The sequence below is a fragment of the Gnatocerus cornutus genome, chromosome 7, assembly GCF_029298725.1.
Source record: "Gnatocerus cornutus isolate USDA-ARS CGAHR chromosome 7, icGnaCorn1.1, whole genome shotgun sequence".
Lineage (NCBI taxonomy): Eukaryota > Metazoa > Arthropoda > Insecta > Coleoptera > Tenebrionidae > Gnatocerus > Gnatocerus cornutus.
This window is the reverse complement of record NC_142239.1, coordinates 2,025,661-2,049,535: the sequence shown is the minus strand read 5'-3', so window position 1 is coordinate 2,049,535 and position 23,875 is coordinate 2,025,661. Positions and strand designations below refer to the sequence as shown.

Below are 23,875 nucleotides of genomic sequence, written 5' to 3'. Positions count from 1 at the left end.
TGAACAACGTGTGTTCAGGCGAGTCTGCCTCCCTGCAAAACCAGCATTTGTCGCTGTCCAACTTACCTATTCCCTCCAGGTAGTTGGAAAAACACCCATGTCCGGTGAGCGCTTGGGTTAGGTGGTAGTTCACTTCTCCCCAGTCTCTTCTCACCCACCTGATGACGTCAGGAATCAAAGTCCGCGTCCACGAACCTTTGCTTCCCTCCTTCCATCTCTCTTGCCATTTTTCCATGGTGACTTTCCTTGCGTGGCTTCTCGTCAGCCCATCCTTCTTGTCGCGGTAGAGGGCGCTCCTCTCCTCGGCCAGAAGGTCGATCGGAGGTACGCTTGCTACCACCGCGAGTGCCTCCGTCGATACTGTGCAGTACGCGCTACAGATCCGGAGCATCATCTTTCTCTGCGTCCTCTCGAGTCGCTCCTTGTACTTCTTTATCTGCCAGGCTCTCTCCCAGGCAGGAACTGCGTAAAGGATAATTGAGTTTATCACCATCCCAATGGCCCTTCGCTTGCTCGATTTGGGTCCCTTCACATTCGGCATTAGTCTGCTCAGCGCGACGGCCGTCTTTTCGGCTTTCTCAGCCACGGCGACCGCGTGCTCTTTCCCCGTTCGGCTTCTGCCAACGTGGACTCCCAGGTAATTTACTGACTCCACAGGGAGTACTTCTCTTCCTTGTATCTTGAATCGTACACCTGTCAGCCTTCTCTTGCCGATCAGGAGTACGCTCTCCGTTTTTTCAGGGGCAATTTCCAGGCCATTCTGGGCCATCCTTTCGCTCACCAGCTCGAGGGCTTTATTGGTTATGCCCTCGAGCCCTTCTTTCGTTCTGGCAGTTGCCACCACTGCCAGATCGTCTGCGAATCCTATCAGAGTCACTCCCTTGGGCATCTTTGCCCTCAGGACCCTGTCGTAGTAAATGTTCCACAATGTCGGTCCCAGCACTGAACCTTGTGGAACTCCACTGTTTATTCTTACCTCTGTCTCATCTTTGAGTATTAGGTATCTGTCCTTCAGGTAGTCTCGAATCATCCTGATGAGGTATGGCGAGATTTCCAACCTTGCTAGCTGTTCAAGTATCCCCTGCCAAGGGGCTGAATTGAAAGCATTCTTCACGTCGATTTTCACGAGTGCGCAGTAGCTTCTCGTTCCCCACGTTCCACTGTTTGCTTTGTCAGCAATTTCTTGCACCTTCAAGACGGCATCCACTGTCGACCTGCCTTCACGGAATCCGTACTGGCATGGTGACAGTCCGTTCTTCTGTTCTATTTCGTCCTGCAGTCTTTGTAGGATCATCCTCTCAAGTAGCTTGCTTATTACATTTAGCATGCAAAGTGGCCTGTACTTGCTCTCCATTTGCCCGTCTTGTCCGGGTTTCCCGATCATCACCAGTCTCGCTTTTTTCCATTCGCGAGGAAAGGTTCCCTCTTCTAGGAGTCTATTAAAGACCTTCGCCACGTAGCCCGGGCATTTCTCGGCTAGGGCTCTCACAACTTCCGGGGGAGCGCCATCAGGCCCTCCCGCTTTGCCTCTCTTAATTCGGCCGGCAGCCTTGATGACCTCCTCCTCCCCGAAGCTCGGGACGGTTTCCACGGTCATTTGTTGCCACACCACCTCTTCGTGTCTGGGAAACAGCAGCTCTATCTGCTGTTCCATCCGTTCTCTCGTCAGCTCAATTGGCGAGCTGGGCTTCAACTTACCTGTTACGATCTTGTAACCCTTACCCCATAAGTCGTCATCCAGTTCTTGGCAGACTTGCTCCCATGCTTTGGCTTTTGACGCCGCAATCATCTTCCGAAGAGTCGCTCTTGCACTCTTGTACTTCCCGTTTTTTTCCTCATTGAGAGGGTCTCTCGCCGCTCTCCTGTTGCTGCGCACTGCCTGTCGTTTTGCAGCCAAACATTCTTTCCTTGCCCTTGCAATTTCAGGCGTCCACCAATAGACTGCTTTCCTGCAGTCCTTGCGTCCTCCGCATCTGCGGCACGCAGCCTCACACGCTTCTCGGATGATCCTGTCGCATCCCTCTGGTGTGCACGTGGTCTCGTCTTCTGTTTTACTTACCAACTCCTCCATTAGGCGTTCTCTGTTCGCCTCACTGTATCTCCAGTAGGGACTCCTCGAGGCCTTCTGGCTCCCCGGAGTCTCGCTTCTGACCTCAAAAGTGATGTTTTGGTGGTCGCTCAGGTTTACGTCATCCGTGACCGCCCATCCAGTAACTCTGCTTACCAGTTCTTCGCTGCACATCGTGACGTCAATGTGCGACACCCCATTATGTCTGATGCACGTGGGTGCATCCCCTTGGTTGAGGATGCACAGGTTCATCGCCGCCGCCCATTCACTGAGGATCTTGCCTCTTTCATCTTCCACTGTGGACGCCCATTCCGGCGACTTCGCGTTGAAATCGCCGCATATTACGACGCTCTTCCCTGCTACCTTAATACTATGTCGCATAGCATTTAGCACCTTATTAAATTTATCAATGTGTACGTTTGGCGAAACGTAGCACGCGTACATGACGCACATGTCTACGTCCACCCACACATATCCCTCCCCACCACCAGTGTACTTACCTCTGTGCTTGTTGCTGGTGAACCTTATTGCTGCATCCCGGTTGGGTTCAGTCAGCCACCCTCTGTGGCCCGCCATTCTGATGTTCGGCTCGGCCACCATCACGACGTCTGCTTCTCTCTCAGACGCCGTCCTAAGCAGCAGCTCCTGTGCTGCTGCGCACCTATTTAGATTGGCTTGGAGGACCCTCATGCACGGGATGGGCCCCCCGTTGCCACCTTCCCTCTGGAGTTCTTCTTCCTGGAGTTGCCTCTCTCCATTTCCCTCTTTTGGGCTTCCCGGTACCTGGGGCAAGCGCGAGAGTCGCTTCTGTGCCCCTGGACCTTGCAACGGTTGCAGCTGGGCTCCTCCTTACACGCTTCGGCTTTGTGCCCCTCCTTTCCGCACCTGTGGCAGGCTGTTTCCCGCCTTGCCTCTTTGCAGTCGGCCGCTCTGTGGCCGAATTGCTGGCACTTGTAGCACCTGGTGGGTTTGGGGCGGTACCTGACTCGGCACGACGTCCATCCCACCTTCAGCCTCCCGATTCTTTCCGCCTTCCTGGCTACCTCCTTGGTCACACGAACTGTGGCTTGTTGGGTGGTCCTGTAACCAGCCCGGAGTCGTACATCATTTGTACTCACCTTGTAGGCGAAAGCCTCGCCTACAGCCTTGGCCACTTCCTCGACTGTTGCCACAGCATCCAAGTCGAGGATTTGGATCTCCTCCTTGCGGTTGCCGGTCTTGACCTCAACCTTTTCGATCTTCTTCTCGATCGCCTCTTTCACGGCCTTACTTGTGCCTTCCCCCCCGTCCAGGGTGATCAGCAGGCCCTCGCCTTGCTTCCTCACCCCCTTGATTTCCGCCCCTGTGGCCTCCATGTTGACCTCGGTTCTCATCCTTTTCAGGAGTTCAGCATACTGTACTCCTGTGGCCTTCACCAAGATGGTCTCCCTTGGTCGCTTGGAGGGCCCTGGCCTCTCCCTTTCCTCTGGCTTCCTCTGCACCTCGCGTGTGGTGCAGACCGCCACCTCAAGTCCCGCGTTGCCAGCCAGAGCGCACTCTGCCAGCTTGCGGTAGGTTCGAGCGTCTAGCGCGGTCGTTGTGGCCAGCGCTATTCGCTCTCTTCCCTTCTCGGTTGCGCTGTCGATGAGTTTCCTCACGGCGCGCACGTCTTCCACCCTGGGCTCTGCCCCCTCCTGGCATTGCGGCACTCCCGCAAGGAAGACGAATCGGTCTCTTCGATTCTCCCCTGCCGTGTCGCTTCCTACAACTGAGGTGAACTTAACGTATTTCAGCTCACCTACCTTGATGGGGACAAGGTCCCTCAGCTCCGGGTACCTCTCGGCAACCTTCCTTCCTACTGACTTCTCCAGGTTGTCTTCTGGAGCAAGCATCAGCGCAATGTCCGTGTTGCTGGGGGCCATCACCGGGTGCCCCTGGACCATCTTGGTTTTTTGGAAGGCCTCCTCAGGCCATCCCCTCCCTGCGAGTTCGCAGATCGCTTCTTCCGAATCTGCCTCGGCCATCCTCTCTCGGATGTTCCTTGCTTCGAGGTCGAGAGCAATCTCTTCCTCGCTCACTGTTTGGGTTCCTTGGTGCACCCATCTCTTGTTTGGGGCGTCCGTTTGGCAGCCCATCGCCCTTGTCGCACCTGGGGACCTTTTGGCAGCATGCCTGGTCTCGCTAGCTGCGAAGTCACCCATGCTTTTGGCGATTCCATTGGACTTCGCAATCGCCGCCTTGATCTCCTTTTTGGTGTTCGGGTTTTCCCTCACCAGTTTCTGGAGCTCCTCCAATGTGGCAGTCAGCGCTGCCATCTTCTTCTGCTGGTCTCCCATGAAAGACCAGCTGTCATGAGGGCTGTCCCTCTTCCTTTTGGAACGGACGGTTCTCCATCGGGGGGTTTCCTGCCTCCCTCCGGATCCGGCCTCATCTGTGTCTTCTTCCGTAGAAGAGATGCTGATGGTGATGTTACCAAACGCCTCCAGCTCTTCTCCCAGGGTCCCACCCTGGGTGTTTGGCTTTGGCGATCTTGCCAAGGCCCTCCCCTGAAACGGATTCTCACCTGCATCCGTCCCTCTCTCCTCTCCGGTGGCTCCTTCGTCCACCCTTTCCTCCTTAATTTGTTTTGCAAAGAAATCCATAAGATGTTCCCACGAGTATGGGGGATTGGATTGTCATCGCACGCGGTGCCCCCTGCACGTGCGAAAGGCTTCCTTCGACGGGGTTCGCCTGGTGCCCCGAAGTTGGCCGCTCACGACTGGTCCGCTCTCCAGCCACGCATCCCTTTGGCGCGTACCTCACCGTGGGATTGAGGGATTTTTTATAGTGGTAGCCCTCCACTTGGCCCAGGCGATTAAGCCAAGACCCCCGTGCCCCCTGCTAGCACGTACCCGGTTTCCCGGGGTCGTTGCACTGGCAGGCGGTTTACGGTATGATCCTTGAGCCATTTTTCGTTCGCCGCTGCTGCCTCCCACACGAAGTATGGGCTAGCTCACAGCTGACTATTGCCCCCTCACCGCGGCAAGGTAATGACTCTCGAGGGGGGACCTGACCTGACCTGACCTGACCTGACCTGACCTGACCTGACCTTTTTTTTTTTTTTTTTTTTCTACCAGAGGGGAAATGCCTTTACGCACCTCCCGTGCATGGTTCCACCCGCACGGGAGAGTGTGGGACTCGGTTACCCATCCAGGGACCCATACCCACTAAAACCCCTCCATTTGCTCTTTCTCCGCACTGGAACTGTTTCCACATTGCTTCAGTGCGGGAGCTCGACCCGAATGGTCCACCTTGCTGGATCAGAGCTCAACGTCCCGGTTGCCGCCCTGTTTCTGCCTTTCGTAGTGATCCTTCTGTTTCAGGATGGATTCAGCCATGTTGGAGATTATCTCCCAGTTCTCCCGCTTCCTCAACATCAGCTCGATCATGTTTCGTGGGGAGAGTTCCTCTTCCAGTTTTTCTTGCGTCTTTTCACGCAGCTCCTTCCATTTCTCACACCTGAACAACGTGTGTTCAGGCGAGTCTGCCTCCCTGCAAAACCAGCATTTGTCGCTGTCCAACTTACCTATTCCCTCCAGGTAGTTGGAAAAACACCCATGTCCGGTGAGCGCTTGGGTTAGGTGGTAGTTCACTTCTCCCCAGTCTCTTCTCACCCACCTGATGACGTCAGGAATCAAAGTCCGCGTCCACGAACCTTTGCTTCCCTCCTTCCATCTCTCTTGCCATTTTTCCATGGTGACTTTCCTTGCGTGGCTTCTCGTCAGCCCATCCTTCTTGTCGCGGTAGAGGGCGCTCCTCTCCTCGGCCAGAAGGTCGATCGGAGGTACGCTTGCTACCACCGCGAGTGCCTCCGTCGATACTGTGCAGTACGCGCTACAGATCCGGAGCATCATCTTTCTCTGCGTCCTCTCGAGTCGCTCCTTGTACTTCTTTATCTGCCAGGCTCTCTCCCAGGCAGGAACTGCGTAAAGGATAATTGAGTTTATCACCATCCCAATGGCCCTTCGCTTGCTCGATTTGGGTCCCTTCACATTCGGCATTAGTCTGCTCAGCGCGACGGCCGTCTTTTCGGCTTTCTCAGCCACGGCGACCGCGTGCTCTTTCCCCGTTCGGCTTCTGCCAACGTGGACTCCCAGGTAATTTACTGACTCCACAGGGAGTACTTCTCTTCCTTGTATCTTGAATCGTACACCTGTCAGCCTTCTCTTGCCGATCAGGAGTACGCTCTCCGTTTTTTCAGGGGCAATTTCCAGGCCATTCTGGGCCATCCTTTCGCTCACCAGCTCGAGGGCTTTATTGGTTATGCCCTCGAGCCCTTCTTTCGTTCTGGCAGTTGCCACCACTGCCAGATCGTCTGCGAATCCTATCAGAGTCACTCCCTTGGGCATCTTTGCCCTCAGGACCCTGTCGTAGTAAATGTTCCACAATGTCGGTCCCAGCACTGAACCTTGTGGAACTCCACTGTTTATTCTTACCTCTGTCTCATCTTTGAGTATTAGGTATCTGTCCTTCAGGTAGTCTCGAATCATCCTGATGAGGTATGGCGAGATTTCCAACCTTGCTAGCTGTTCAAGTATCCCCTGCCAAGGGGCTGAATTGAAAGCATTCTTCACGTCGATTTTCACGAGTGCGCAGTAGCTTCTCGTTCCCCACGTTCCACTGTTTGCTTTGTCAGCAATTTCTTGCACCTTCAAGACGGCATCCACTGTCGACCTGCCTTCACGGAATCCGTACTGGCATGGTGACAGTCCGTTCTTCTGTTCTATTTCGTCCTGCAGTCTTTGTAGGATCATCCTCTCAAGTAGCTTGCTTATTACATTTAGCATGCAAAGTGGCCTGTACTTGCTCTCCATTTGCCCGTCTTGTCCGGGTTTCCCGATCATCACCAGTCTCGCTTTTTTCCATTCGCGAGGAAAGGTTCCCTCTTCTAGGAGTCTATTAAAGACCTTCGCCACGTAGCCCGGGCATTTCTCGGCTAGGGCTCTCACAACTTCCGGGGGAGCGCCATCAGGCCCTCCCGCTTTGCCTCTCTTAATTCGGCCGGCAGCCTTGATGACCTCCTCCTCCCCGAAGCTCGGGACGGTTTCCACGGTCATTTGTTGCCACACCACCTCTTCGTGTCTGGGAAACAGCAGCTCTATCTGCTGTTCCATCCGTTCTCTCGTCAGCTCAATTGGCGAGCTGGGCTTCAACTTACCTGTTACGATCTTGTAACCCTTACCCCATAAGTCGTCATCCAGTTCTTGGCAGACTTGCTCCCATGCTTTGGCTTTTGACGCCGCAATCATCTTCCGAAGAGTCGCTCTTGCACTCTTGTACTTCCCGTTTTTTTCCTCATTGAGAGGGTCTCTCGCCGCTCTCCTGTTGCTGCGCACTGCCTGTCGTTTTGCAGCCAAACATTCTTTCCTTGCCCTTGCAATTTCAGGCGTCCACCAATAGACTGCTTTCCTGCAGTCCTTGCGTCCTCCGCATCTGCGGCACGCAGCCTCACACGCTTCTCGGATGATCCTGTCGCATCCCTCTGGTGTGCACGTGGTCTCGTCTTCTGTTTTACTTACCAACTCCTCCATTAGGCGTTCTCTGTTCGCCTCACTGTATCTCCAGTAGGGACTCCTCGAGGCCTTCTGGCTCCCCGGAGTCTCGCTTCTGACCTCAAAAGTGATGTTTTGGTGGTCGCTCAGGTTTACGTCATCCGTGACCGCCCATCCAGTAACTCTGCTTACCAGTTCTTCGCTGCACATCGTGACGTCAATGTGCGACACCCCATTATGTCTGATGCACGTGGGTGCATCCCCTTGGTTGAGGATGCACAGGTTCATCGCCGCCGCCCATTCACTGAGGATCTTGCCTCTTTCATCTTCCACTGTGGACGCCCATTCCGGCGACTTCGCGTTGAAATCGCCGCATATTACGACGCTCTTCCCTGCTACCTTAATACTATGTCGCATAGCATTTAGCACCTTATTAAATTTATCAATGTGTACGTTTGGCGAAACGTAGCACGCGTACATGACGCACATGTCTACGTCCACCCACACATATCCCTCCCCACCACCAGTGTACTTACCTCTGTGCTTGTTGCTGGTGAACCTTATTGCTGCATCCCGGTTGGGTTCAGTCAGCCACCCTCTGTGGCCCGCCATTCTGATGTTCGGCTCGGCCACCATCACGACGTCTGCTTCTCTCTCAGACGCCGTCCTAAGCAGCAGCTCCTGTGCTGCTGCGCACCTATTTAGATTGGCTTGGAGGACCCTCATGCACGGGATGGGCCCCCCGTTGCCACCTTCCCTCTGGAGTTCTTCTTCCTGGAGTTGCCTCTCTCCATTTCCCTCTTTTGGGCTTCCCGGTACCTGGGGCAAGCGCGAGAGTCGCTTCTGTGCCCCTGGACCTTGCAACGGTTGCAGCTGGGCTCCTCCTTACACGCTTCGGCTTTGTGCCCCTCCTTTCCGCACCTGTGGCAGGCTGTTTCCCGCCTTGCCTCTTTGCAGTCGGCCGCTCTGTGGCCGAATTGCTGGCACTTGTAGCACCTGGTGGGTTTGGGGCGGTACCTGACTCGGCACGACGTCCATCCCACCTTCAGCCTCCCGATTCTTTCCGCCTTCCTGGCTACCTCCTTGGTCACACGAACTGTGGCTTGTTGGGTGGTCCTGTAACCAGCCCGGAGTCGTACATCATTTGTACTCACCTTGTAGGCGAAAGCCTCGCCTACAGCCTTGGCCACTTCCTCGACTGTTGCCACAGCATCCAAGTCGAGGATTTGGATCTCCTCCTTGCGGTTGCCGGTCTTGACCTCAACCTTTTCGATCTTCTTCTCGATCGCCTCTTTCACGGCCTTACTTGTGCCTTCCCCCCCGTCCAGGGTGATCAGCAGGCCCTCGCCTTGCTTCCTCACCCCCTTGATTTCCGCCCCTGTGGCCTCCATGTTGACCTCGGTTCTCATCCTTTTCAGGAGTTCAGCATACTGTACTCCTGTGGCCTTCACCAAGATGGTCTCCCTTGGTCGCTTGGAGGGCCCTGGCCTCTCCCTTTCCTCTGGCTTCCTCTGCACCTCGCGTGTGGTGCAGACCGCCACCTCAAGTCCCGCGTTGCCAGCCAGAGCGCACTCTGCCAGCTTGCGGTAGGTTCGAGCGTCTAGCGCGGTCGTTGTGGCCAGCGCTATTCGCTCTCTTCCCTTCTCGGTTGCGCTGTCGATGAGTTTCCTCACGGCGCGCACGTCTTCCACCCTGGGCTCTGCCCCCTCCTGGCATTGCGGCACTCCCGCAAGGAAGACGAATCGGTCTCTTCGATTCTCCCCTGCCGTGTCGCTTCCTACAACTGAGGTGAACTTAACGTATTTCAGCTCACCTACCTTGATGGGGACAAGGTCCCTCAGCTCCGGGTACCTCTCGGCAACCTTCCTTCCTACTGACTTCTCCAGGTTGTCTTCTGGAGCAAGCATCAGCGCAATGTCCGTGTTGCTGGGGGCCATCACCGGGTGCCCCTGGACCATCTTGGTTTTTTGGAAGGCCTCCTCAGGCCATCCCCTCCCTGCGAGTTCGCAGATCGCTTCTTCCGAATCTGCCTCGGCCATCCTCTCTCGGATGTTCCTTGCTTCGAGGTCGAGAGCAATCTCTTCCTCGCTCACTGTTTGGGTTCCTTGGTGCACCCATCTCTTGTTTGGGGCGTCCGTTTGGCAGCCCATCGCCCTTGTCGCACCTGGGGACCTTTTGGCAGCATGCCTGGTCTCGCTAGCTGCGAAGTCACCCATGCTTTTGGCGATTCCATTGGACTTCGCAATCGCCGCCTTGATCTCCTTTTTGGTGTTCGGGTTTTCCCTCACCAGTTTCTGGAGCTCCTCCAATGTGGCAGTCAGCGCTGCCATCTTCTTCTGCTGGTCTCCCATGAAAGACCAGCTGTCATGAGGGCTGTCCCTCTTCCTTTTGGAACGGACGGTTCTCCATCGGGGGGTTTCCTGCCTCCCTCCGGATCCGGCCTCATCTGTGTCTTCTTCCGTAGAAGAGATGCTGATGGTGATGTTACCAAACGCCTCCAGCTCTTCTCCCAGGGTCCCACCCTGGGTGTTTGGCTTTGGCGATCTTGCCAAGGCCCTCCCCTGAAACGGATTCTCACCTGCATCCGTCCCTCTCTCCTCTCCGGTGGCTCCTTCGTCCACCCTTTCCTCCTTAATTTGTTTTGCAAAGAAATTCATAAGATGTTCCCACGAGTATGGGGGATTGGATTGTCATCGCACGCGGTGCCCCCTGCACGTGCGAAAGGCTTCCTTCGACGGGGTTCGCCTGGTGCCCCGAAGTTGGCCGCTCACGACTGGTCCGCTCTCCAGCCACGCATCCCTTTGGCGCGTACCTCACCGTGGGATTGAGGGATTTTTTATAGTGGTAGCCCTCCACTTGGCCCAGGCGATTAAGCCAAGACCCCCGTGCCCCCTGCTAGCACGTACCCGGTTTCCCGGGGTCGTTGCACTGGCAGGCGGTTTACGGTATGATCCTTGAGCCATTTTTCGTTCGCCGCTGCTGCCTCCCACACGAAGTATGGGCTAGCTCACAGCTGACTATTGCCCCCTCACCGCGGCAAGGTAATGACTCTCGAGGGGGGACCTGACCTGACCTGACCTGACCTGACCTGACCTGACCTGACCTGACCTGACCTGACCTGACCTGACCTGACCTGACCTGACCTGACCTGACCTGACCTAGGGGCAGCATAAGTTTTTGGATATGTTCTGTGATGGCGAAGAATGAATTTGCGGTATCTTGGTCCGAGCAAATCGCTTGTTGCTTGTCGCTTTCAACTGAAACAATTGCTTCGATGGTACTAGTCATTTTCCTTCGCTGAACACTTACCATCTAGTGTTGCGGCGACTCTTCATCGAATTCATCAACAAGCAGGGTTTTGCACTTTCAGCAGCTTGGTTACTTACTGTCCGTCAAACATATCCACCCATGTTAAAAGAATCCAAATGGCATAGTCGTTCATGGCGGTCAACAACACCGTCTAGAACGTTCTGCAATCGTTCTTAATGCTTGCAACAGGGTACGATAGGGTGTCAATGAAAGTCCCTTTCATATTTGCATCTTTTGGCGGTTCAATGAGAAAGAACAGGTTCAACATTTAAAGTAACAGTCCGTGTTGAAGTACTGCATCATTTTCAGTGTGTTGCTTTCAGTCTTGTTCGTCTTTTTTTCACTCGTCCAAGTTATTAATGAATGTTGCAATGCCCTAAAGTTAATGTTTGTTTAAAGAATTGTCCCATAGAAAAAGTCGACCGACGATACTTTGTTAGAAATAACATGTTTGCAATTTTTATTGGAAAGTAGGTATAGATGATGTTCATTGTCATTTTGTTTAATTTTTTTCTTGCACTATTTCTTTGACTCGTTATTCTTTCTTAGTGAGAAATCGTCGTGATACCGTGCAAACACATTTTTCATATCATAATAGTGGTCCTAGATCGCAAGGTTTGTTGAAGCAACAAATACAACTCGCAACATCATCCACGATATTCCGTTCGAAAGCACGAATCTGAAATATCAGATGTAGACAGTGTTTTCCTACAATTTGCAATGACCTTAGAAAATGTAACTCACTATCATGCGTTTTTGGTGATCCAAAACCGCGTAGTTGTAGGTAAGTACATGTATCTGATTTCCATATTACTTTTACGTCTTGGTATCATTAGTTAGTTTCCTATTCGGGGAAGTTTCATTTGCCAATCTTTCGAAACGGAATATTAATGGTACTGTACGGCCAATTTGGACTTGAAGAAACTTTCTTGATAACACCTTTTAGCATGGCGGTCTTAAAAGTGTGCAGAATCGTGCCTACATTTGTCGATTCGACCTTGTTTTTACAAATCATATTTGAAACATACGAATTTATTAGTCGCATAGCCACTAAATACCATAAAACTCCGTTTTGACATGGGTAAACTTGTCTTTGTCGTTGGTCTTGTAGGTGCTGGGCCACTCAACGATACAGCATTCTTCGTTACTTTTGCATACCAACTTTACCGACATTCACTTGTGAATCAAGTGATTTAAACACTCATGTAGGTACAAGCTAATGCGCACAAATGGCACATAGCTCAATTCTGTCCAGCATTTTTCGATAGCAGCACTACGTCCTAGATTTCATACGTATTATGAACCAATTTTAACTTCTTGACTACGGCAGTTTACATATTGGAGCTTCGAGCTTAATCTACTATGGATTAATAACATTACTAAACAAAAGAGAAATGTTAAAACTATCTAGCACCACACATTTTATAGGCGCAGTAAAGAAGTTTGCTGAAAAAGAATGAAATACTGTGATCATCTAATTCTGTCTCCATCATAAGGGAAATAACTGTTTTGACGTAAATGCAATCATAAATGAGTCAAATCGCTTCACTGCATACGTGTCACTGAATTTCCATTTCCAATAAACCAGTGACATTTCTAAAAAAGTCGTGAATTCTAGTTGCACCTCATAGCGAACCATTCTGCAATCATTTTTCTGGTGATAACCAACTTTCAACAAGTTTTTTTACTTACATTTTCTTGTGCCTACGCATTTTTTTGCGCCAAAACGTTGCCTGATACATTGTGATTAGTTTCCAATTTCAAAAGATCGAGATAAATCGTTCTGCGCAAGTTTAAATCAATGATTTTCATCATCATGTTCAAAAGTAAACATAACCTCAAATGAGAAATATTACAAATGTCAAGAACGTCACTGACGTCAGCGATTATTGACAGACCGAACGCAGGGATGTCCAAAATTGGGCGTGGGAAATTATTTTTTTCATAGCCGACTATGATTTTGCATCTTTTGAAAATGTTGAGGGTCTTTTTTCTCTTTTTCTCGGCAACTTGACTAGCTAGACGGTTGAGTTTTGGCACACTCGGATAATTATTGATGTTTTATAAAATGACATAAATCTTAACTAATTAAAATTTAAAATAAGGCAAGTAAAATTAACATTTTTAAGAGAAGGATGACGTTGGTAATGTCACATCATCCTTACCTATTCAAGAAATTATATTTTAAATTTTGGAAAAATCCGTTCATAAATGACAAAGATATTGAGCCCGAAAGTCTTAGATGGGCCACCCTGGATATATTTTATTTTGTAAATAATTCAGGCGAAGCCTTCATGAGCGTCCAAACAGTGGACTAGTGCGTAGCATGCGAAGCGATTGTGCGTAGGTCAAAGGCTTTATACAGAAAACTTGACTAACATATAAAAGAAAATTGGAGTACTTAATAGATAAGGTTTATTATGGTTATAACCACCGAGATTCGCTTCGCTCATGAGAGCTTCGCCCGAATTTTCATCCGTGTTTACTTTTTCTTTTTTTATCATAAAAGATAGAAGATCAGATTCTCTAACAATAAAGGGTTTAGAAACATCTATTGTTCCTTTATTATTACTGATATTCAAATCTTTCAAATTAGCCGTTGAGTAGAATTTTACAACTTCCACATCCATTGGCAATCTAATAAATCCTTCACCATCAAAATAAATGAAAAGCGAAGTAATAGCCTTTTGTCCTTCATGTTCTTTAATAAAACGAATTTTTCCTACAAACTGTAAAAAAGAATAATGTCCATAATTTGGTTAAGGTATCATCTAGTTGCCGTTTATTAACAACATCATACTTATCAATTGCATTAGCTGTTTTAACTAATCTTCTATTACCAATATCAATATATCCTCTTGTAGCGGTTAGATTCAATGAATCTTTTGTAATCATATTACTGAGTTCAGGTTTAACAATTTTTAAAACGCTTTCTGAATCATCTTTTTTAATCATATTTTCTAATTCGGGTTTAACAATTTTTAAAATATTTTGAGAATCATCTTTTCTAATCATATTTTCTAATTCGGGTTTAACAATTTTTAAAACGCTTTGAGAATCATCTTTTGTAATCATATTTTCTAATTCAGGTTTAACAATTTTTAAAACGCTTTCTGAATCACCTTTTTTTATCATATTATCCATCTCTGGTTTAACAATTTTTAAAACGCTTTCTGAATCATCTTTTTTAATCATATTACTGAGTTCAGGTTTAACAATTTTTAGAATACTTTGAGAATCATCTTTTTTAATCATATTATCGTTGACTTTATCCACAACAGTATGCAAAGCGTCCATTTCATCGACTAGTGCTTCGCGCGCAGTATTCCACTTTATGGACGCTGAAGTTAAATATTGTAAATTAACAACATCGCCAGGATTTTCTGGTTGCATTACATTAACTAATTTGTGTCCTGAAATATCATAATCACCATTTTCTGTTAGATTAAATCCTATACCAGGTGGCCCTCTTGTTGATTTACCTCCTTTTTTTCTATTTTTTCTAAGAACGTATTCAGGTGAAGCCTTCATGATCGGAGCGTATTCAGATGTCATTTATGGGCGTAAAATTCTTCCTATATTTCATTTAAGGAGTTTTAAAATCAACAGTTAAGCAATCAAAACTTTTGATGTTATTTTCATAACATTCCCTAAGTTTCATATCCAATCCCTTTTCTCTAAATATTAAACTTATATCATTACCGTCACAGGAAGGAAATATTGAAAAATAATTACACTGTAAACGAATTGATTTTGGTACTCTATACCAATCCTGTGTTATATAAATCATTGAAGCTTTCATTTTTCTTCCGCGTATAACTAAATCTATCAGTTTCTTTTGATCTTTTTCCGTTATGAAATCATCAACAACAATCAAATTTTGTTTATCTCTATCTAGTTCGTCTACATCGACAATGTCTTCTATATCTGATGAAAAGTACGATTGTCCACGAATTTTTTCATCATCAAATACATTTTGTAATAATTGATAATACGGTTCTTCTAAATCTTTTGCATACAAATAAAAAGTATCAAAAAATAAATATTTTAAAAGATTGACAACAGTATTTGTTTTACCAGAACCACTTCGTCCTATAATTATTAATATAAAAGGCCATTTTGGCGCTAATTCATTAATGTTATAATATTCTTTTTCATCTGCTTAATAAAATCAATAGGCAAAGAATCCATTTATTTATTTAACACAAATAATGCAAACCGCGGACACTTATCGCTAAACAGCGTTAGCGCAAAAGTTAAAGCGTCGCGCTCTGAACATGTGCACACGCTTTCGCAGCGTTTTCGAATCCCGATTAAATAAGACACCGGTGTGGAATTACAGCGAAACGTTTTTTTTTAAATAAAAATTTCAAAACGAATCAATAAATTCAAAACGTATCCAAAAATTCAAAAAATTTTTGAAGGGCCTTATGATTAGTAGCAGACAGGTTTCTATAAATAGTTGATGCAAATAATTCAAGATGGCGCTGGTGTTTACTAACTTATATTGACAATATGCAACAGATAAAATAAAAACCTTCATAGCTCAATTTATAAAATGTCGTCTACTTCTGGTGAACGTGTTACAAACTTTCTTCAAGGAATTCATCAATCTTCAGATAATATTGAAATTGATCTTCAAATTATGCGAATAAAACTAAGAATAAGTAAATTACAAGATAACAAAATAAAGTATCTGAAAAAACGTACAAGACAATTAATTGAAAAAATAAGATTAGCTGAACAGCAAGTAGACAACATGTACAAAGACATACAATATTTAGAAAGTATTGTTACGAGAAGATTCTGGAAGCTTCGAGCGCCAGCGCTGGAATGTTCCGTGCGTTTCGAGAATCGCCGTTTCTAGAAGGTCGCTGAGTCATAGGCGGAACTCCCGAATATTCTCGCAGCGCTCCAGCATTTAGGCTAGTGGTAGGGGAATATCTGTATATAGGGGAGTAGTGATAGAATTGGGATAGTCAAGGGATAGTCTAGTATTTGGAAATCCTGAAAAGTGTTGTAATTGTGAAGTACGAGAGTGTTCATAGTGCACAATAAAATTGTTATTGTTACAAGCGAGACTTTTGATTTTTCGGCCAACGTGACAACTGGTGTCAGAAGTGGGATCCCGCCCAGTCTTGTGATCGAGAAAATTCTGGAATTTTCGATCGGAAAAGTCGTGACATTACCAGACTGTGACATTGTTACTTGATTGTGGACAATTTTTATGCCTGTTCAAACCAGACAGCAAGCCGCAGAAATGGAGGGGCTACAAGAATTGATGACCACTATGATGGCAAAATTGGAGACAAATTTAGAAGAAAGAAGACAAAAAGAAAAACTGAAAGAAGAAGAAAGAAGACAAAAAGAAGAAGAAAGAAGACAAAAAGAAAAATTAGAGGAAGAAAAAAGAAGACTTAAAAAGAAAAATTAGAGGAAGAAGAAAGAAGACAAACAGAGAATGCAGCAATCCTGAACCAGCTTAAAGACATGGAACAAAACATGAACGTAACCATTATGGTTAAGGTCGATGAAATTCAAAAAGAGGTAGAAGAGTGCCTAGGAAGCGTTAAGGAGGAACTACTAGGCGTCAGAGAGGAAGTAGAAGAGTGCATAGGAGGCGTTAAAGAAGAACTGCAAAGCGTCAAAGACGAAGTGCAAGTACATGTCAAAGATCTGGAGCGATTTAAACAGCACATGGAAAATGAGTTACTACGCTTAAGGCGTCAAGTTCCAAATAGGACCGGCCTGACCACAACGAAAGAAATGAAACCTCCGACTTACGATGGGTCGACTTCATTCGACAGCTATAAACTGCAATTTGAAGTTGCAGCTAAACACAACGGATGGTCGGAAGAAGAAAAATCGTCATTCTTGATAGTCTCATTGAGAGGTGCAGCTCTCGACTTGTTAAAGACCATTCCAGATCGAGACAGGGAGCGCTACGACCAATTGGTAGCGACGTTGGAAGATAGATTTGGGGACCAACACCTTCAGCGAGTATATGCCTGGGAGCTCAAGTCTCGTCGGCAGAGGGTTGGAGAATCGCTGCAGGAATTTGCGGCAAGTGTTAAACGACTAATTTTGCTGGCCTATCCTTCGGCGCCGGAAAATTTTGTCGAACGAATGACCATGGATACGTTCCTGCAAGGTATTCGGGATCCGGAGTTACAGAAGATCGTGCGTGTTGGCAAATACAACACCGCAAATGAAGCTTTGGTGTGCGCGTTGGAGATGGAGGCCGTTTTGAAGTATTCTGTAAATGTTCCCGACTGCCAACAAATCCGAGCCGTTGATAAAGAAGAGACAACGTCTACGGCCACAACCACAAATACGGACCTGAATGACATCCTCAAGGAGCTTAGGAAGTTACTGAAGTCTCAGGAACAAAGAACTAGCCAGACCTGCTCTTGTTGAGGCAAATCAGGTCATTTTGAACGTGACTGCAGGGTTGTTCTCGGGAACGGCCAGAACGCCTCTCAGACATCAAAGAAAACCGTGAAGTCCGTCAACAAGTCGAAACCGACGAGAAAACAACGCAATAATGATGACGCACTCTCTCGTAGACTTTCCAATGACTGCAAGCAATACTCGAAGTTCGAAGGACCAATACGAGTAAACAGGATAGTCATGGGCTGTGATGATGATTGGACTGCTGGGAACCTTCGAAGGGATCAACAAGCAGACCAACAGATTGGGCCACTGCTGGAGTGGAAGGAAGCGGGTAACGGAAGGCCGTGTTGGAAAGATATCTCGAAAAGAAGTCCAGAGTTGAAAGCGTTGTGGGCGCAATGGGACTCCCTCCTAGTAGAAAATGGAGTGCTGAAAAGGGCATGGGAAAGCGCAGATGGGAAGAAGATAACCTCGCAGTTACTAGTACCCAGGAGTAAAGTTTCCCGAGTCCTCAGAGAGGCCCATGACGGGACATCAGGCGCTCATTTCGGAGTGAACAAAACGTTGAGCAAGATTCGAGAACGGTATTACTGGATTGGCTGTCGTGAAGATGTTGAACGATGGTGCAGGAGATGTACGGGTTGTGGGGCAAGTGAAAGACCTCGAACGCGAACGGAAGGTGGTATGCCGTTCTACAACATGAGAGTTCCGATTGAGAGAATTGCCACGAATGTGCCCGGGCCTTTTCCGAAGACGAATGGTGAGACCCTCTTGGGAACACATCATCATATGCGACAGAGGATGAAGTTAGCTGACAACAGAATGCGGCCCAGGTATAATGTGACGGCTAATCGTGAAGGATTCAACGAGGGAGAGTTGGTGTGGTTATTTAACTTCCAACGGAAGAAGGGCCTATCTCCGAAGTTGACATCTACATGGGAGGGTCCGTATAAGGTGGTCAAGAGGATCAACGACGTGGTGTATCGGATCCAACGCAGCGCCCGTTCAAAGATGAAAGTGGTTCATCTAAATAGACTTTGTAAATATCACGGGGAATCAGGTGTTTGGTCTGATCGGGACGATCAGAACTAAGAGGGGGGCAGTGTTACGAGAAGATTCTGGAAGCTTCGAGCGCCAGCGCTGGAATGTTCCGTGCGTTTCGAGAATCGCCGTTTCTAGAAGGTCGCTGAGTCATAGGCGGAACTCCCGAATATTCTCGCAGCGCTCCAGCATTTAGGCTAGTGGTAGGGGAATATCTGTATATAGGGGAGCAGTGATAGGATTGGGATAGTCAAGAGATAGTCTAGTATTTGGAAATCCTGAAAAGTGTTGTAATTGTAAAGTACGAGAGTGTTCATAGTGCACAATAAAATTGTTATTGTTACAAGCGAGACTTTTGATTTTTCGGCCAACGTGACAGTATTAAAGTCCAAAACAATTCAATAACCAACGAAGAGTCCCTGGCGCAAGATTAAATTCTTCGTAAACTCCAAAAATAAAGTTGGTATGGATTGATAAAAAGGGGTGAAAGATTAAATTTTTTGTAAACCTAAAAAAACTTTTTGATCAGTCCAAGGTTCGAATCCGGGAATTATTTTTTTCACTAAATATAAATGACTAACACTGATAGTAAAATGTCCACAAAGCCTGGCAAAGTGTCCCCAAAGGGGACTAGTGCTTCGCATGCTGAAATAATTGACGCTATTTTAAAAAATCGTAAAATAATAAAAAACAGGATCCATTTAAAGCAATTTAAAGATCATTTAACAAAGGAAGAAATTAAAAAACTACAGAAGCCTATAACTGACAAACTTGATAATATTACTGAATTAGCTTCGCTCATTCATAATTCGGGCGAAGCGAATTTGGACAAAAACAATGTTTTAGCAATCGAGGAAAATGTATCAAAGAACGGTCTGCAGGCCAAAGGCAAAACCGAAGGCGATGATGTAAGCGTCCCTGAAAAGGACTACGGCTCCGCAGGCGAATCAGATCAATTATTATCATTACCGAAATCACCTTCTGTGCATACCGCAATAAGTTCAGCGAAGCCTCACGAAGAATCAAAGATTCTGAGTTTAGATCCGGATAAAGATTTAAATTTTGATGTTATTGAAAAAAAATTTAAATTTGAAAAACCTTCACATTTATTATCGTTAGACATTAGAAATCGAAATGCAAAAATTGATACAACGATACCCGAAATATCAACTAAATTAAAATCATTAAATGCACACATTACAAACGCAAAGAAATCACAAGAGGAAGAAAAAATTGATAATTTACAATATGTGTATTCACAGTTGAAAAAATATAAACGTGCTTTAGAAGATATTCGAAAAATTCCTTTCTATGAAAGACAGCAAACAGGAAGCAGTATTTTTTCAGATCCGAATGAAATGGTAGAACGTCTTGATCTATTAAAGCGTCAAAAAATGCTGGAAATGATTCAATTGAAGTATATAATGAATGCGTAGAAATACTTGATAAATTGTTTAAAATGAAACTTAGAAAAAAGTCAGATCACAAAAAGATATTCACGACACTTGGCATGCTTTTTTAAACTGAATAAATGAGCCTAATACACATCAGATCTAAAGAAAATGATTTTGAAATAAGTTATTCTGAAAATCCTATTAATTTATCCGGATTAAAAGGTGAAATTGCTTTAAAAACAGCCAGTCTCTGGTATAGTTGGGACATTGAGTATAAAAATAACAGAGAAACAACCCAATGCTAATTTTTGTAACCAAACGAACGACTTGAACACCAGTGGGCGCCACAAAAAAAACGCTAGCGCCACCTATGTTTCAAGATGGTCGTCACACACCATCTAGTGGTCAAGATTTTATAACGAGAAGCTAATCTTATTTTGTGATGACGTCATTTCTTTGAAGGAGAATTGTTTATTGTTTTATACTTTTTTGTGGTTGTGTTCTACCAATTTAGCGTTATAACAACAAAACAGATTTTACAACACGGTTTTTAATTTTTTTTTAATTGTTGTGATGGACGATTTTTTAAAAAATGATTTGAATTTATAATTTTTTTTGGTACAGATTTTTTTAAAATGAGATAAGACGTTTTTATTTATCAGTCACTGAATTTGGGCCCCACCTTTGCCAATTTTATACAATATAATTTAATAAATTAATTTAATAAATGAACTGGTGTAATAAATTTATAATGTGTAGAAAATTAGAAGCTAGAAATTAGAAAAAAAAAATTATTTTAACATTAAAAATTGAAATATGTAGAACATTTGAAAAACTTAAATACATTTAAAAATTAGTTGAGGAAGTAGCGTTCTGAAAAATTAAAAAGCGTTTAAAAGAATGATATAATATAATAAACAAACTTACCATTCCGGGTCAGAACCAAAAAGCAAAAGCAATTTTAATTGCAACAACTGTTTCTTTTTTAAAGGAATTTTTACAATCAGCTTGAGGTTTTCTGTTATCAATAGACACCTTGGAGTCGGCGGCCGTTGTATTTCAAAATTGGCGCTTTCCATTTTTTTAAATATGCGTTCACGTCGACCTGGACGATTTCGACGACGTCGAGACATTTTATCAAATACACGTGACAATTAGACGAAAATACAGAACAAAACAACCAGCTAGACATTAATCTCCTAATTTATTACTCACACTTTAAACTATATTTGTGAGAACTAGTGAAGTAGGCAGTTTTGTTTATAAAAAAATTAATAGATCTGAATTTATTAGATGTAGGGGAGAAGTGACAAAATAAAGTTTATTGTTTTATGGTTTGATTTTACTGTTTGTTGCTGGCATTTGGTAGTTGGAACGTACAAGTTCCAAATTGTAAAAGGTTGGCTGAAAATAATTTCATATTGTTAAAGCTTAATGTACACCGCGTAAAATCTAATCAGCGAAGGTTAAATCCGCGAACGGCGAAGTCCGACTGTAGTGATTTACCTTCACTTTTTTTGTAGATCACTTAGTCGTTTCATATTGTCCGTGTTCTTTTCAAATGTTTTAATTAAATATGTAATATGTTAAATATCAAATAAACTTTTTCAATGTTATAGCTATCTTGATTAAGAATTAGTATATTACTTAATTAACTTACAATTAGTTGCCAAATTTCTAACGGTGATTACAAGTAAAATTTTTACCTCGAATTTCTTATTTCGACGTCTAAGCGGCAACATCCGCAACCTCAGTTGAGAAAATATTTTGTTACTACTTTGTCTCAGATGAATTTTTCGCGGGAAACTTACTGGTGGAGATTATCTTGTAAGTTACTCTGTATAATGTTCATTCCATTTCTTTTAGTTATCCCCTAGATATTATTCTCGATATTATTTTCAAAATTCCCTTTAAATATTTATTACTGTACGTGCTTAAAACGTCGGTAAAGATAGAATTACATACACATGAACAGAGTCGTATTTGGAACCGATTTTATTTAGTACGTTAAAAATTTGGAAAGTGGAATCTTTATTACATTAAAATTTGGGATATTGAGACATCTTTTTAAGTTGATTTGGCACCAACTCCTCAGGCAGTTGTTAATACACGCACCCTACACCCTTACTTTTCATAACTTTGTAGCACAAAAAATAATAAAAAATGAGTTCTATGTGCAAATGTAGAATTTTCTGTTTATTTACGCTTTTTTTTTTATTATTTATGTTATATATAGAAATATCAAACAAATTAAAAATGTCTTCTGTACTTACGATTAAGGATTTTTTAAATACTCTGCCGAATCTAAATGTTTTTTACATATTTTAGTAATGTATTTTATTTCATTTCTGTAAGATTATATTACACATTTATTTGTCCCCAAGTTAATCGTCATACAATGGAGTAATTGAAAATTAAAAACTGTTGCTTGCTTGTCATATTTCATACGAAACATCTGATTAATGGTCATCTCTATCATTTCAACTGTGGCACAAATTATAGTAAATGCCCACTACTTATTGACGTTAAATTCCTTTATAGGTTATATTAATTGCAAAATACTCCTAACACATAATGTAAGTTATTATCGTTTATAATGAGACGCACGAAAAATTCGGACTTTCCAGAATATGAAAAAATTAGGAATTATGATTTATCAAATACTCAACAAATATTAATATGCCTACATTAAAATAATAATATGGGGTATAAATGAAAACCACAATTTCATCAAAAAAATTCTGCCCCCGGTCCTGTTGCGTAAAATTATATATAAACGGTCAATTCAGGAGCAATTTTAATTCAGTTCGAACTTGTAAGACTGAATTCTACTTTTATTGTCTCTCCGTATTTTCTATAGCTGGTGGAAAAACCGCTAGAATTTACGAGAAGGCGTGCGGAGTGGAAAAACTTCGCCCCTTCGAAATTTTAAAGAATTTTTTCTTCTTCTGATTGACTAGTCAGTGTAAATTTAAATAGCTGGTGGAAAAACCGCTTAAATTTACAAAGGTGTGCGGAGTGGAAAAACTTCGCCCCTTTTTTTTTTTAAAGTCATAATGTCCTACACAAGGTGCAATTATATACGTTGCAACAATATTAAACGGCGAAGTGGGAAAAAGTTTTATCATTTTCCTATTAACGATCAAGATCGATGTGCGCAATGGATAAAAGCTTGTGGAAATCTCAAGTTATTAGGTAAATTTTGAACAAATCAACTAACATTTTTAGTAACGTTGACTTATTAATAGGAATTATTCTGGATCAACTTAAAGAAATGTCCATCTGCGAATGCCACTTTACGGAATCATCTTTTGTAAATGCAACCCATCATCGACTAATTAAATCAGCGATACCCGTACATCATTGCAAGAATGTAACCCAAGACCAAGACGGAACCTCAGAAGAACTTACAGCAAGAAAAAGAAATTTCGAGGAACTGAGCCCATCAAAAAGCCCATCAAAAATTGGCTCCGTTTTTGGAAGTTCCTCGAAGAAAAGAAAATGTAGTCCCACAGAGAGTGAAGAATCGTTTTCGAAAACTGCATCAGTTGTCAGAAAATTAGCATTTTCTCCCGAAAAGACGAGCAAATCCATGAATGAAGAAATGAACTCGAAAATACGCGTATACTCAGCACAGCAATCGGTAAACAAATCTTTGCAATCTTCACCCACTCTGCGTGATCATCCATCTAAGTTTATTGATATCGGTCAGAAGCAAGATTTTCCATGTACTCCCGTTTTTGAAATGCATTCTCCCATGAAGAAAATAGAAGATCTTACGCCAAGAAAAAGAAAACTAAAAAAACAGTTGTTTGCGTCACGCCAGTCTGTGAGGAGATTAAGGAAATCCACAAAAGATACAATTAGAATTCATGGAAGAAACCAGAATATTCAAACATTTTTACGAATGCAGTCAAAATATAAAAAGAGACAAGCGTGGTCCAAAGAAGAAAGACGTTTAGCGATAAGCATATTTTTTAAATCGTCCAGCTGTTACAAATTTTTGAGAAATAGTTTGAACTTTGTTTTGCCTGGGCTTTCAACAATTCGAAGATGGATAAATATTACCGGTTTAAAACCGGGGTTCGGCTCAAAATTTTTGACAACATTTAAATTAAAAATAAAATCAATGAGTGCAAAAGAGAGGCAATGTGTGTTGC

At 44.5% G+C, this 23,875-nt stretch overlaps 1 pseudogene; it reads right to left on the bottom strand.

Moving 5' to 3' along the window:
- Positions 1 to 13,244: 13,244 nt before the first annotated feature.
- On the bottom strand, positions 13,245 to 14,442 carry LOC148170647 (uncharacterized; annotated as a pseudogene).
- Between the last annotated feature and the right edge of the window lie 9,433 nt (positions 14,443 to 23,875).